This window comes from Hemiscyllium ocellatum, chromosome 3, assembly GCF_020745735.1.
Source record: "Hemiscyllium ocellatum isolate sHemOce1 chromosome 3, sHemOce1.pat.X.cur, whole genome shotgun sequence".
Classification (NCBI taxonomy): Eukaryota; Metazoa; Chordata; class Chondrichthyes; order Orectolobiformes; family Hemiscylliidae; genus Hemiscyllium; species Hemiscyllium ocellatum.
The window spans coordinates 79,944,780-79,961,924 of NC_083403.1; positions in this window are offsets into that span (position 1 = coordinate 79,944,780).

Sequence of the window (17,145 nt, forward strand, 5' to 3'; positions counted from 1 at the left end):
ATCAACGGCACACCCATGGGCTCACCCATCTCTGGACTCATAGCAGAAGTGGAAATGCAAAGATTAGAACAAACAGTCTTACCGCAAATTCAACCCAAACTCTGGGTCAGATATGTGGATGACACCTTTGTAATCATTACAAACACAGAAATAGAGAACACACACCAGATCATCAATGCCACACTCGCAGGAATCTGATTCACGAGAGAGGAAGAAAAGGACAACCAACTTCCATTCCTAGGCGTGATGGTACGGAGAAAACCTAATGGAGAATTCAGCATAAATGTATACAGGAAAGCCACACACAGAGACCAAGTCCTGAACTACGAAAGCAAGCAGCCCAACACACACAAAAGCAGTTGCATCAAAACACTATTCAAAAGGGCCACAACACACCACGGTACACCAAGAGGAAGAGGAACACCTATACATTGTTTTCGCCAAAAACGGATACCGCGCAATTTCATCAACAGATGCCTAAGGAAAAGACAACAGAATGAGGACATGCCGCAACCCAAAGGACTAGCCACACTACCATACATCAAGAGCATTTCCGAACTGACAGCCAGACTACTGCAACCACTAGGACTCAAAGCAGCACACAAACCAACAGCCACTCTCAGACAACTCACCAGAACAAAGGACCAGATACCCAGCATAAGCAAAACCAATGTAGTGTACAAAATCCCATGCAAGAAATGCACAAAACACTACATAGGACAAACAGGAAGACAGCTAACGATCCGCATCCATGAACACCAACTAGCCACGAAACGACATGACCAGCTACCCTTCGTAGCCACACACGCAGATGACAAGCAACATGAATTTGACTGGGACAACACTACTATTATAGGACAAGCCAAACAGAGAACAGCCAGGGAATTCCTAGAGGCATGGCACTCACCCACAGATTCAATCAATAAGCACATTGACCTGGACCCAATATACTGACCACTGCAACGTACAGCTGGAACTGACAACCGGAAGCGGCAGATTCAAACCACTACAAATGCTGGAGGAAAGATCACAGAAGTGCTTCACATGAGGCTCCCAAGCACTGAGGATGTCACCTAGACAGGGGACGAAACGTCTGCAACACAAATTTCCAGCTTGGCGAACAGAACCACAACAACGAGCACCCGAGCTACAAATCTTCTCACAAACTTTGTAAACAAAAATGGATAAAGAGCAGATTTAAAACAAGGATTGCAGACAGAAGTTTTGGGGAAAAAAAGTTACTGGAATTCATTGGCAGTTGTGTTTATCCTCTTGGTTTGTTGAAGCTCTAGTGTTATATTGCCATGAATTTGTGCTGAGCAAACTTCAACCAGAGACAGACTGCTGATTGCACAAACGCATCACGATCAGTTGTGGATGCCAGTGGTCATTAGCATGTCAACACCTCTTTGGTTCCTGAGCAGGTGAACAGAGAATATGTCAATAATACTGAAGCAGAAGCCTCCAGATTGCAACAAAGGAAATGTCTGTTACTTTCTTCAGTGAAATAAGTGAAGTTAGTGAAACTTGAAAGAGGTCTATCAATTCACTCTCACCTTTTACTGTAATGTATTGTCTTTAACTAGTGACAAAGGAACTGTACAACTAGTCTGCAGTAAAGAACTCTGATAGAATAACAAGCTCGGAGCTTGAAAAGACTTGGGAAGCAAAAAGGCTGCTTCTTTGAGCAGTTTTGGACTGGTGTTATTGAAATGTGCTTCCCCAGTGGTCTTTCCCTGCCCCCCCCCCCCATAGTCCATGTTTGCTTGTCTGTAAACGGGTTTAAGAAGAAGCATGACATTTCAGCTATGAGAATTCAAAGTTGAGAATTTAATTTAGTTTGCCTGTAGTTAACATAGATTTCTTTGGAATGAGTAGTAGTTACTTGTTAAGTTGGTTAGTATTTTCTTTTCATCTGAGTTAGTCTGACAGGAAAATTTGGGATTTGAGTAATTTGATTGAAAACTTTAATTCCTGTGATAATTTCAGGAGCAGTTAGGCTTGAACATCAGTGCACTTTCCCAAGTGCTGCATTCCTTAAAATACATCGTGTCACACTTCTCCATTATTTGCCCACTCAACTTCCAGCTATCTGCCCACTCAATCAATATGTCTATGCTCTTTTGTGCTTCAGCATTATTTTCTTTGTAGTTTACAATGCTTCCAAATGTTGTATCATCTGCAAACTTTTAAGTTGTCCCCTGCACTATAAGAGTAAAAAGTGAGGTCTGCAGATGCTGGAGATCAGAGCTGAAAATGTGTTGCTGGTCAAAGCACAGCAGGTCAGGCAGCATCCAAGGAACAGGAAATTCGACGTTTCGGGCCAGAGCCCTTCATCAGGATTCCTGATGAAGGGCTCTGGCCCGAAACGTCGAATTTCCTGTTCCTTGGATGCTGCCCGACCTTCTGTGCTTTGACCAGCAACACATTTTCAGCCCTGCACTATAGGATTCAAATCACTAATATTTATCAGGAATGCAAGAGTCCCAATACTGACCTCTGGGATGCTCAGCTATAAACTTTCCTTTGGCTGGAAAAATATCCATTTATAAAACTGCTCTATTTCCTGTAACTGTGTTACTGAAACTGTTATGTGACACTGTATTGAAAGCCTTTTAAAAGTCCATGTACACCAAAGTTAACATTACCCTCATCAACACTTTCTGTTATCGCTACAAAAAAACGCTAGCAACTCAGTGAAGCATAGGATATTTTAGTGACAGCTGGACATGCACATGGATAGCAGTGAGTTGAGGGGTGTGTAGGTTAAGTTATTATATTTTACATTAGAATTAAACCTCGGCACAACATCGTGGGCCAAAGGGCCTGTTCTGTGCTGTACTTTTCTGTGTTTCACATATAAAAATCTGCTCCTAATCAGAACAAATTCATTCTACACCGCATCATTAACAAATATCCTCTAACGTTATTTGACAAAGTTGATTGACAAAGAAGCTAAGGATTTTCCAGCATAAAATGATATGCTCTGGAACCTCTAAATCGATGTCCTGCAACTAAGTAAATTATCAGTATAGGAGTATTTCACTGGACTAGTAATTCAGAGGCCGAGGCTAGTGTTCTAAGAACATTGTGCTCAATTCCACCAATGGCAGCTGGTGGAATTTAAACTCATTTGATAAACTTGGAATATAAAACTCAACCATGATAGCTTTAAACAAGGAAAGCTGTTATCCTTACCCAGTTGGCCAACATGTAACTCCAGACTAACACCAACCCTTTGCAATGGCTGTGCAAATCTTTCAGTTCAAGGGCATTTAGAGATGGCAACAAATGCTGGGTTCAGCTATGATGCCCATTTCCCATGAAATAATGAAGAAATTAGAGATTTAATTATCCAAGTTGTAAAATTGTATTTTAACAGCTGAGGATATTTTTTAATTGCATAAAAAAGTTTAGTTAGAGTGTGTGTGTGTGAATTAACTTACATCTTTAGTTTATAAACGTATTTGTGGAAATCCTCTTTCTTTATGAAGTACACATCAACAATTGTTTAATTTCTAATCCTCCCAGTATGTGATATTGATAATCTGTAGAAAACATTGCATTGAAGTACAGTTTGATATAGCAACATTTATTACACAATAATAAATGATTAATTATTTTTAAAATAAGGTTTACTTCACAAACTGAGTTAATGCATTGTATTATTTAAATTGCAATTTTTGATTTTCTTAGCCAGAAAATATTTTAGTAGCCGACTTCTCAAATTGGTTACACGCAAAATAGACAGGCAGGAGACTAGAAGAACAGAGCAAGCCAGACAGCATCAGGAGGTGGAGAAGTCAATGTTTCGGGTGTAACCCTTCTTCAGAACTGGGTGTGGGTGTAGGGGAGCTGCAGATAAAGGACGTGGCAGGGGCAGGGTGGTGAAGTGGGATAGGTGAAGACAGGTAGAGGGTTCGACTTGTTTGGGCAATGGGCGGAATGAATCTGCTTGGTGGCAGGGACGAGTGGCAGGGTGGGGGAGGGGCTGGGAAGGGAGTTGGGGGATGGGTAGGGAGGTTATTTCAAATTGGAGAACTCAGTCTTGAGTCTCCCAGGCTGTAAACTGCCCAGGCGGTAGCTGAGGTGTTGTTCCTCCAAGCTGGGATTTGATTTGCTGTGGTAATGGAGAAGTCCAAGGATGGTTATGTTGGAAAGGGAGTGGTTAGGTGAATTGAAATGGGTGGTAAATAATCTTCTATTTTCAAGGTAATTTGAATACTTGCACTTAGTCTCCACCTTCATCTTAAGTGTCAAATTATTTATAAAATCCTAGATTAAGTTCAACATACAAACTTTTTCATTAAAATGTTGTGTGAATTATATGAGGTATGGAGGTCTCACATGTTGAGCAATGTAAACTTGTGTTGAGTTGAAAACATTAATATTAATTCAATGTTTACATGAAGCTTTTAATTATACAGTTTTCCTTCAAAGATTTTATTCAAAACTAATACTGAACTGTTCATGTTATGTAGCAATCAGTAATACCTAATAGAAATTAGGTACAACATAATTGCACATGGTTATTTTGATGTTGATTTATCTTAATTACTCAAACTCACTGTTTAACTTGCATGAACCTATGAATTTCTTAATTTATATTTGGATCACATGAGCAGGGAGTTCAGGATGTTGATCCAGTAACACTGAAGGATCGGCAATAAATTTCCAAAGTCAGGATGGTGAGTGGAGGGGAACATGCAAATTGTGGTGTTTCCATATATTTGTTGCCCTTGTCCTTCGAGATGGAAGTGGTCATGGATTTGAAAGTTGCTAACTAAGGAGGCTTAGTGAATTTCTGCAGTGCATCCTGTAGATGTGTTGCAGTAATTCTACTGAGGAGCTGCGGTAATAAGATTGAATGTTTGTCAAAGAGGAGCCAGTCAAGTAGGCTGCAGGCATTGGGGTGTCAACCTTAAATGCTAAATCAATCTCCTATTACTGTTAAATAGTTAAGAGAAATGGTAAGAGTTTAGAATGACCAAACTATATCACAAAAAATGGTGCTTGGCGATTCATATGTTTTCCTATATAGTCAGATTGGAATCATTGTAGCAGTACTGTACCTCTTTAGCACTGCAGTGTAAAACTGCAGCTCAAATATATCTAAGCTTTTTATCTCCTCTCTTATGGAAGAAACTGTCACCTTTACAGATATGATTCCATAGAATAATTAATTATTTTTTCATTAGCCAGCTACAAACATTAATTGGATTGCATCTATCACAAACCTGACTGAATCACTCAACACAGAACAGATCATTAACAGAAAGGCCCAGTAAAGGTAAATTTCATACAATATGTTTTATCTGTATTTTATGTAAAATTACAACCACAGAGAATGTAGATTAAAAAAATGTATATGGATCAGTTGTTTAAGCAAATAAATAAAATTGCAAAATCAACCTGTATTTTAATGTTTTTGATGAGTTTCAGAAGCAGCGCAAAATGAAGGGAGCTTGATTACTGGATATAACAAAGAGATTGAGTGAAGAAGTTAAGACTCAATTGATCCTTCTGTGTACTCAGAGCTGATTTTTAACAATAATGAACAGAATGGTCAACACTGAAGTATTGTTGAAGCATGTGCTGCCCATTGTAGCATAGCATATTCTGGGAAAATGATTTTGATCTGTGATGAGCTGAAATTAATTGTCTTGCAGACTGACTAAATAGTTTTCAGATAGGGAAAGGGGATGCTACATACAAGATTAATGTCTGCATAAGAAAAAAAAATCTGAATAGAAGAACAATGAGTTGAGAATTGCAGGATTGGTGTAATGGACTAGACCAAACCCCCTTAAAATATATTACGAAGACAGCCTAGACCCTAAGTTTATCTTATTCCAAAGGTAAGTGTAAGGTGTTGCATGCTGGATACAATTAGATTGGTCAAACTTCTCACCATTAAGTGAAACATACTTAATGTTTACACTACAGTTAAAGTACAGACAAAATTGGCTTAACAGTAACCCCATCAAAATGCTTAACAAAATAGTAGATATATTATTTACAACTAATTATTTATTCCAATGTAGTAAAATGTCATAAGCACCCCTGGCAAAGACAAGTTCAGAAAAATAAATAGTCTCACAAGTAGTTTTCCAGTCCAGGAGGAGAAACATTAAGAGAAAACCCTGAGACAGAGAGAGAGAGAGAGAGAGAGAGAGAGAGCAGCAGGGATAGATATACTGTAGCTTCCATCCAGCTTCAAGACCTCAGCAACTGCTACTGAAAACTAAAATTAAAAATCCCAATTCAGTGAAAGCTTGCCCCACCCATTCAGGCTGCTTCTATTGTTCCTACTTAAAAAAAAGGCCTTATAAGCTGTTTACAGGCCTTCAATAGACAGCTTGGTGCTTATGCCTTAAAATCTCTCTTCAAAACAAAAATCATTTTAAAGTCATAGTATTGTCACTGGTGAAGTGAATTCCAATAGGATATCTTATGATTTTTCTAGCTGACCTAATTAGTCATGAAAGGCTGACTAAAATGATATGGATATTTACAATGTGGGAGGCTCAAGACTCTTGCCGCCTGAAATGCACCTGTGTATGTGTAGCATTAATCTGTTATCTAAGACACTACTCCCCTTTGAGTAAATTCGAAGTGTTCTATTTTTGCTGCCCACAGTGGGGATGATGAGGGATGTTGGGAGGTGAGGTATTGGGATAGGAGATGAATAAAATTTGAACCGTAAGTTCAGAGTAGCTGAACCTATTAGAGGTCATATATTTACACCACATACCTGTATTTAGACAAACAATATACAGCTCTGTATGCACTACACGCATAGATGTTTACGTATGTACCAGACACTCACACATTCACACATCCACAGTGCATATACACCGTAATATCAGGCATATACACAAATATACAGATTATACACTACTTAGGTGTACACCCCAATTTTGAACTCCAGAGCTAAGGGATACCAGTTAAAAATTAGGGGTTGCCTTTTCAGGACACAGATAAAGAGAAAGGATTTAAGGGATTATGGGCCAAATGCTGGAAAGTGGGACTAGATCAGATTAGAATGTCTGGTTGGCATGGACGACTCAGACTGAAAGGTCTGTTTCCATGCTGTACAGCTCTGTGACTCTATGGCTGTAAATGTTGTCTCTCAGTGTCTTTGGAACAGTCTGCATCAGAAGGCGGTGGAAGCAGAGTCATTGAATAAATAGATAGATTTGTGTTAGAGGAATCTTGTTCAAGTGAATGAAAAGCTTATAGTGTGAATGGGAAAGTGGAATTCAAAACACAAACAGATCAGCCATTGTTTGTGGCTGGGGGAGCAAGCTCAAGGGGCCAAATGGTCTATTTCTGCTCCTAATTCACACATTCATAAATAACCACATATTCCACATTTATAAATATGAACTACACACAGAAGAAAAATAACACAAAAAGCATAGAGACGTACATAACATGACACTTTCAATTACCATAATTTCAGTGCGTGAATAAGCTTAATCAATAAAGAGGAAAGTAAATACATATAAATGCATTAACACGTTAATTACCACAAAGTGTATGTAATTATTCTGATTTAGAGGAAAAGTGGAAATATATCAAAGATTCATGTTAAATATAAGAAGCAATTGCTTTCTGTTTGATTTTATTAAAACCATACTGAATAGCAATAACAATGCGTATCGTACAGTAGATGCACACACCTACTTGAAAATTAAAATTATGAAGTCTTACAATACTAATAAAATCATCTTCAGTTTATTTTGTGTATAATTTCTAGCAAATTTAAATATGTATGACTAAATTTTGCGTGTCAGAAATAAAACTCAACACTTACCATAGATATATCCAATGTTATTACCTCCTGTCATGGTCAAAGGCCACCTCCTTAAAATTATTAATTGTTTAAATAGAATGAACCAATTTGTTCTGTGAATCAGAGTTTAGTCACAAGCATTGTAAGATAGAGACTGAATACAAACGAGGCAATTAGGATTCTCCAAGGAACAAACAACTGGGCTCAACAACTACTACTGGTTATTAGAGAACATTCTCCACTATTTATGAATAACACTGTTAGCGCTCCACAAATATTTACTTAGAGCAAGAAGTTAGCCATTATTGCCTATACTACAAAATGCTCCAGCAGAAATAGCTTTTTGACAAAACACATTGAAAATGTCAATTAAACATAAGGCTAATGGCAAACAATATCAATGAATGGGTTGTTAAGGGAACGAAGGTTCTCACAGTAATTGCTTTGGCCCACTATTAAATACCAATATTAACTTCTATTGACATATGATTTTATCGAAAACTGCATTTCACAATATCAGAATGTAATTTATTTTAATTACTTATAAAATACTTTAATTTTATTAAATTTCGCATTTGAAAAAAATTAAGACTATTGATATGAACATGTTATATCAATGTTAATTATATAGAAGAGATAAAGGGTAATAAAATATGTCACCTTTCTTCCACCTACTTAGGCAATAGGGTTCATAGGTCTATTATTACCTTCCTCTCATCCAGAAGAGTTAAATATTTGTCCAACTCTGAGGCATAAAGCGCTAGCTCACACATGAGAAGTACACAATTTGGTTTCCACTTCAGATATGCTAAACAATGGGAAATGGGGGGAAGGCCAGTACAATCAATCGTCTTGTACGTCTTGTTTTGAAACTATCTTTTTCCATTACTGTTACATCCATTGTCGGATTTAGATATTTGGGTTCAAATGGGTAAACCCAAACGTTTTTAAAGTTTTGATTGAAAATTCTGAGGATGAATTTTTACAAGGTCCAAACTCCCTAGTGCTGCGGCTGGAGGCAGGATCAAGCTGGGTAGATAGAAAGATTGATGGTAATTGCAGTTCAGTGGCAACACTCTATCAAACTGTTCCTTCCACAAAGACAAAATGTGTAGAAGCCCTTTGGAAGGAGGTTTTTGGAGAATTGGCAGCATGAAGAGCTATGGTTGCCACAGCATTCAGCAATGCCTCTCTGCAGGTTGTCCTCCAAATTGCTTAGGTGAGGAGTGATGCCTTCTTCCCTCAATATGGTGGAAGGAATCTGTCCTATCAAACTCAGTCATCTGGATAGAAATTCCTGAGAGAATCAGTGGTTCTAGAGTCATCCCTTGACCAGGCAGCAATGTTGCAAGTGGGCTGATGACCTCAGGTCAAAAAGTTCAGCGCTGGAAAAGCACAGCCGGTCAGGCAGCATCTGAGGAGCAGAAGAGTCAATGTTTCGAGCTTAAGATCTTCATCAGGGATCAGCTTACCCTCGAAATGTTGACTCTTCTGCTCCTCAGATGCTACCTGGCAAGCACCACACTTTCTGACTCTGGTCTCCAGAATCTGCATGTTCTCCTCCCTGATGACCTCAGGTGACCTGTCAAGGTGAGGGCACTATAGATTGCTTTTGAACCAATTTACATGTATCCATGGGTGAATGTATGCTTAAGATAAAGATGCCTTTCCAGTTATTGCCAATGCCACATAGTGTATTGTCTATCAGATACATGGGAACTATTTACTGTGAGCACTTGGCTGCTCCTTTTTGAGAAATTCATAGACAGCCAGATCCAGCAAACCACCTAATGGCTGACAGAGATGCATGCAGAGCTGTGACATCCTTGCCTCAATGACTCTTGAACAGCAATAGATTTTTTAAAAAGAATTGTTCATGCTATTTGAGCATCGCTGGCGAGGCCAAACTTTATTGCCTATCCCTAATTGTCCAGTGGGTAGTTTCGGGTTAACCACACAGAATCCCTACAGTGTGGAAGCAGGCCATTTGGATCATTAAGTCCACATTGACCTTCCAAAGAGCATCCCATCCAGACCCCATCCTTATCTTAACCCTGTAAAACCCATGGCTAACCCACTCATCCCTGAACACTACAAGCAATTTCGCATGGTCAAACCATCCATCCTACATAGCTTTGGACTGTGGGAAGAACAGGAGTACCTAGAGAAAATCCACAGTTAAGTGGGGAATGTGCAAACTCCACACAGATATTCGCCTGAGGGTGGAATCGAACCCAGGTCCCTGATGCTATGAGACAGCAGTGCTAATCACTGAGCCACCATGCCACGCATTGTTGTGAATCCAGAGTCACATATAGTTCAGACCAGGTGAGTTTGGCAGATTTCTTCCCTGAAGGATACTAGCAAACCAGATGTTTTTGTTAACAACAGTAGTTACAATAGCACGGTTCTATTTAAACTGGATACATTGCCATATCTGCAGGCTGCTCGAGTGACAGGTAGCAACTGGAACAGTTGAAAGGCAACAGCCCGATACAAGGTTCTCCAGGTATGGACAGAAACTTTTTAGCCTTTCTGAAATTGACAACAATTCTTCCAGTAGTGACAGCAATAGAGGAGGGCCCTGACTCAACACAGGATTCTGGGGCCTTGCAGGCCTCATGCAGTCAGATGACTGCTACCTAGTTTATCCAAAGCCAGAGAAACACTGTCAAGAGCTTACCTTCACTACAATACCAGACAGGCACACAGTTAAAGATGTAAGATGATATGTAGCTACATTTGTGGCTTGTGATTGATGTTCTATTAATTCATGCCATCCTTACCGGTAACTTTTTTGCACTGTAAATGTGTAATGCTGCATTTGATATGGGTCATGGTCCTTCAACAGTATCTTGACTCATTCAAAGCTTATAATGAGAGGCAGCATTGTTAGGTTTATGCATTCCCAACACAGCAGTCCAATGTCTAGACTGGGAATGCCATTGTGGATAGGGAGGAATTTGTTAAATGTGTACAAGCACATGTTCTTTATCAATATGTAGATGTACCTACTAGAGAAGGAGGAAAGATTGACCTTCTTTTAGGAAGTAAGGCAGGGCAAGTGACTGAAGTGTTAGTTGGGGACCATACCAGTGATCATAATTCTATTAGTTTTAAAATAGTGATAGAAAAAGATGAGCCTTGTAAAAAGTTAAATTTCTTATTTGGAGTAAGGCCAATTTTGACAATATGAAATAGGAACTTTCAAAAGTTGATTGGAGTCAACTGTTCACAAGTAAAGGGATAACTGGCAAGTGGGAGGCTTTTAATAGTGAGATGATGAGAATTCAGAAGCATTATGTCCCTGTTAGGGGGAAGGAATGAATAAAGATGTTGAGGCTGTGTTCAAGAATAAGAAGGAAACATGCATTAGATATAGACAAGTGGAATCAAGTGAGTTGAAGTGCATAAGTGATGTGGGAAATCAGGTGGGCAAAAAAGGACATATAACATTGGCAGATCTGGTAAGGGTAATCCAAAGAGATTCTAAAAGAATATTAAGAGCAAAAGACCAACAAGGAAGAGGATAGGGAAGAAATTGTTGAGCCCTAGAGGAAATATTTGAATCATCTATAACCACAGGTGAGGCACCAGAGGACTGGAAGGTGGCCAATGTTGTACCATTATTTAAGAAAAGCTATAAGGAAAGTTTGGCGAGTCTGAAATCAGTGGTGGGTAAGTTATTAGAGGGGTTTCTGAAAGATAGGATTAATGTGCAATTAGAGAGGAAAGGACTGATTAGGGAAAGTCAGCATGGCTTTGTGCATGGGAAAGCATGTTTTTAAGGATGTGACCAAAAGGATAGATGAGGACAGAGTGGTAGACATTGTCTACATGGACTTTAGTGAAGCCTTTGACAAGGTTTTGCTTGGTAGACTGCTGAGTAAAGTTAGAAAACATAGGATTCACAGAGAGCTTGCCAATTCGATACAAAATTAGCTTGAATGAAAAAGCTAAAGGTTGGTGGTGGAGGATGGATTTTTTGAACTGGAGATCTGTGACCAGCAGTGTTCCACAGGGATTTAGGAACTATGATTAGTAAGTTTGTAGATGACATCAAAAATGGTAGTATAGTAGATACTAAAAAGGTAGTCTAAGATTAAAAAGGGATCAATTCAGCCAATGGGCTGAGGACTGGCAGATGGAGTTTAATTTGGATAAATAGCGAGGTTCTGTATTTTGGTAAGACGAACAAGGGCAGAACTTATACAGTTGCGATGGTTTGCCCTGATAGTATTGTCAAACAGAGAGACCTAGGGGGTTCAGGTACATAGTTCTTTGAAATCTGCATCACAGGTAGACAGACTGGTTAAGAAAGCATTTTAACATGCTTGTCTTCATTGCTCAGACCATTGAGTATAGGAGTTGAAATGTTTTGTTGTGGTTGTACAGGATTTTAGTGCAACCACTTTTGGAGCACTGTGTACAGTTCTGGTTGCCCTGCTATATGGTGGATATTATTAAATTGGAGAGGGTTCAGAAAAGATTTACAAGGATGTTGGGAATGGAGAGTTTGAATTAAATGAAGAGGCTGGCTAAGCTCTTTTCACTGGAGCGTAGGAGGGTGAGGTGTGACTTTACAGAGGTTTATAAAATCATGAGAAGCATAGATAAAGTGAATAGCAAAAGTCTTTTCCCAAGGGTAAGGGATTTCAAAAATAGAGATCATATTTTTAAGGTGAGAGGAGAAAGATTTAAAAGGGACCTGAGGAGCTACGTTTTCACACAAAGTGTGGTTCATATGTGGATTGCACTGCCTGAGAAAGTGGTAAATACAGATAAAATTACAACATTTAAAAGATATTTGGACTGGTACATGAATAAGAAAGGTCTAGATGGAAATGGGCTAAATGCAAACAAATGGGACTAGTTTAGTTTGGGTAAATTGGTCGGCATGTTTGAGTTGGACCAAAGGGACTGTTTCCTTGCTGTATGACCATCTGAGAAGGCCCACAGACTGAGTAATAATTACTGTGCTTCCCCTCTATATCTGTACTTGGATTTCTCACAAGTGTCAGTAGCCATATCTTCTTTGGTTAGTTCTTATCACTTAGTATCCTTCCTCAATAGCATGCAAAATGTCTGAAAAGGTGTGGAGCCTCAGACTGCCTTTATATGGAGCAATAATGGCTGCTTCCTGAGATCACATATATGACTCCAGAAGCTGCTTTAGGTTCTCACAGAATAAAAGGACAGTGAATATATGGAAACCCTTCCTGTTGAAGAAGTGTACTGGATTATCTGTAGGAAACTTGCTGCTCATATGTACACAGCCAAGGGCACCATCCATCTAGGTGAATCCAATGATGGTCCAAATCCTACTGTTCTCTCAGGTTAGGTTTCCAAACCAATACAAAAGCTGATTTATTAGCTGACCAAATTGATAATGATATTGGTAATAAAAATGATGCAGCAATGAATGGAGACTGAGAGATTCCACACATCTCTCCAGGGGATCTGTGGAGGTTCAGCATTGTAGTGGCCTCCTTGGAGAGGTGGTCTCTGCAGCAACATGACTGCATTAATACCTAAAATACCTATACCTTAAATGCTGGCTAATCAATGCATGTGCAAGTTTTTTTTAAAAAAAAGGTGACTAGGAAGAAGCGGCAGCTTCCTGGTGAGCAAAAGCACAGGGACTTTGGATTTCCGAAAGTGAGAGGGACATTGAAGATGCTTAAAATAGCCAAAATGTTGATCTCATATTATGGAATCAGAACATCATCGGCTGGCCAACTCTTAACATTGCAGTCGCACTCAAATCATTCAAATATGACTACTCAGTCTCCGTAAGCTGGTTCTTGAATTATAGGAGAAAAGATGTTCTCTGAAGGATGTTGGACAAACGTGAAGTGAGAATAAGGGACAGTCCCTTAAAATACATGATAGTTACTCATCCTTCTTAGACAGTTCACTGTCTCACACTGGAAGTTAGTTGCACGCCCCTTATCTTGCTTTAATTGTGATGCCGAGACTGAAGCTCTTCGGGTTGGATTCCAGTTTGTTGCTGGCCTGCTGCCTGTATCTGCAGTCCTCTCCCTCTATGATGTTGCTTCTCACTGGAAGTCCCAAAGTTTGACTGAATCAGAGTAACAAGAGGTATCACATTCTGTCTCCAGAGCTCTCTAGATTCTTTGTAAAGTTTGACATACCCAGAAAAATTGTAGTCAATTGCCAGTCACCAGGTTTAAATATCTTCCTGCTGTGTTTAGCCATGATGTACTTCAGCTATGCCAGCCCTGTGCACAGACTCTGGTTCCAAAAGAAACACATTGGGCTTGAGTTTTGCTGATTCAGTCACAAAGATAAAATATCACAATCACCTGTAATGTCATGTCCTGTTTCCGTATCACAGAGTATGAAGTGAACACCTCTACCCAGATTTGTTCTTGTTACGATACAGGGTAAACCCTCCTGCTTAATTTAAAATCAGCAACACAGCAAAGATTCACCCTATGCAGTAATCTGTAAAAATTCAAGTGGCCAAGAACTATTTAAATTAAAATAAACAATTTTATTTCTCAAAGTATAACAGAGTATAATTAATGAACAATTATTTACCATTCCTTACTCTAACCTCTCTGTTACCTTCCCTTCTATAATAGTAGTCTGATAAAACTCCCAATTAAGATTTATAAGACAAGACTTTTTATCTTAAAACCAGGCAGCTTTCATTCTTCTAATTGGATCTTCCTGTGTCTCCTTTTCTTGTTCTTAGGAATTTTGGCATCACAGGTTACTGATTGAAAGGTTACCTTTTAAGAACGCTATTTTTCAAGCAGTTTGTTTACATGCTGGGCTTGGCAATTCTCCTGGTTTTATACCCCCAAAGCCAATCAGATCGTGTCATTGGCTTTTAAGATTTTCAATATACTAAACTCAATCTAGATTGGAGTTTGATATTTTTCTGGATATAATTTAAATTGATCGGCTGAATTCTAATTTGTTTTTGTCTTCAGGCAACAAGCTAATTGAGTTGTTCGACCAAGTACTACATGGTGTCTTATTGAGAATACTTGGTGCTGTGTCAGGTAGTTCTGCTGCTTTTGACTCAACTAAAGTATACCTACATGTTCATAACACCTCCCACTTTAAGACAAAATGAACCATCATAATGAAAAGATGGCTTCGTTTTTTTTTCTCTACTTTTAAAACACATTACCCTAACATACAGATGTTAATATAAGTTCACCTTAACTTTTTCCCATGTACCTATATATGTATAATGTCAAATAGAGACAAATCTCATCTATACTCTATCGGTTAAATCCAGGATAGTGCATCTGCGATTACATTCTTCCAACCCACAACATGTGTGATTTTTAAGTTAAAAATCCATAACATAAGACTCCAACAGAATAGTCTCATATTCTTATCTTTAAAACGTCCTAACAATGTAACTGGATTGTGCTCAGTGGTACACAACCATCTCTGACACATTGTTTGTGACATACACATTAAAATGTTGTAAGACCAGTAGCAAACTCAATAGTTCCATTTCAATTGTGGAGTATTTTCTCTGGTGGATGTTGGTCTTCTTCAAAAAATAACCAACTGGTAGTTCAATCCCATCCTCATCTTCCTATAGGAGTACAGCTCCAACTCCTATGTCACTAGCATCGATGGCAGCTTTAAAAGATTTTGAAAAGTTTGGTGTGACTAAAACTGCTTTGCTGGTTAATATGGCTTTCAAATGGTTGAATGTCTCCTGGCATGGTTCTGTCCACTGGAACATTGTGTTCTTCTTCAGCCAATTAGTTAATGGTGCCACTACACTGCTGAAGTTTGAAACAAACTTCTGATACAATCCATTGAGTCCTAAGAATTGAAGCACCTTTTTCTTCAAGATTGGTCACAGAAATTCCTCAATGACTTTCATCTTTGCGTTCCATGGAGTCAACCTTCCATGACCGATGTTATGTCCCAAGAACATGACATCTGCTTTTGCGAATTCAGTTTTATTTAAGTTTATCACCAGTTTTGCTTCTCTTAGTCATTCAAAGAGCTCTGTCAACTGTACCATATGATCTTTCCAGGATTTACTAAAGATCACTACATTGTCCAAAGAGACTGCACAGTTTACTAACCCAACGACAACTATTTTCATAAGACTTTGGAATGTGGCAGGTGCCTTCTTCATTCCAAAGGGCATCACTTTAAACTGATATAGCTCATTGGGGTTACAAATGCAGAAATTTCTCTTGCCAACTTTGATAAAAGTACTTACCAGTACCACGCATTAACTCCAACTTGGTGATGTAACTGGCTTGTCCAACTTTCTCAATACAGTCCTCCAATCTAGGAATTGGATATGAGTCTGATTTTGTAATGGCATTGACCTTCCGATAATCCATGCGGAATCATCGAGTCCCATCCTACTAAGTTGATCAGTAAACTCTACTTGCTCTGGCTTGGTTCAATGATGTTCTCATCGAGCATGGCCTCCACCTCTATCTGGACCTGTCTGGCTTTGAAAGGATTAAGTCAATAGGGGTGTTGTTTTATTGGAGCAGTATTTCCCATGTATACTTCATGTACAATAGTATTAGTCTTCACCACCTGATTCTTACATATGTCCTTGTACTGCAGTAACAAATCTTTCAACTGTGTTCTATGCTCCTGAGACAGATGGCTTACTAACCTATCCCACTCTTCAAGGACTTCTTCATTTTTAAAATCTATTTGAGGCACCTCAAAACCCATATCATCTGGATTTGATTCCTCGCACTGCAGGGCAGTAACTAACACCTGTTTCTCCAGTTCATTCTCTCTAGTATAATACGGTTTCAATATGTTCACATGACATACCCGATACCTTTTTTTTATCGAAAATCTTTACTAGATAGTTCACCTGACTCAACTTTTTCTCAATTTGATAGGGACACTAAACCTGGCCTTGAAGGGATTTCCCATCACTGGTAACAGTACTAACATGTTATCCCCTTGGGAAAACATCCAAGTCTCAGAGCTTTTATCTGCCACCTGCTTCAGTTTACACTGTGCCCTCTCTAGGTGCTGTTTAGCTAACTCACCGACTCGGTTTAGTCTCTCCCTCGTCTCTGATTCGTAATCTAAGTGTGAGATCTCTGACTTTGGTCCTGTCAATTTTTCTTTAATTAATTAATTTAAAAGGAACTCTCACTTCATGCCAAAATATTAACTCAAAGGGAGTAAACTGAGAAGATTTGTTTGGGGCATCTCTAATGGCAAACAATACGAATGGGATACCTTTATTCCAATCATTCTGGTAATCCTGACAGTATGCTCTCAATGTGGTCTTCAAGGTCTGATGCCACCCTTCTAAAACTCACAGTAAAACTTGATGCTTGGTCCAACTGAATCTC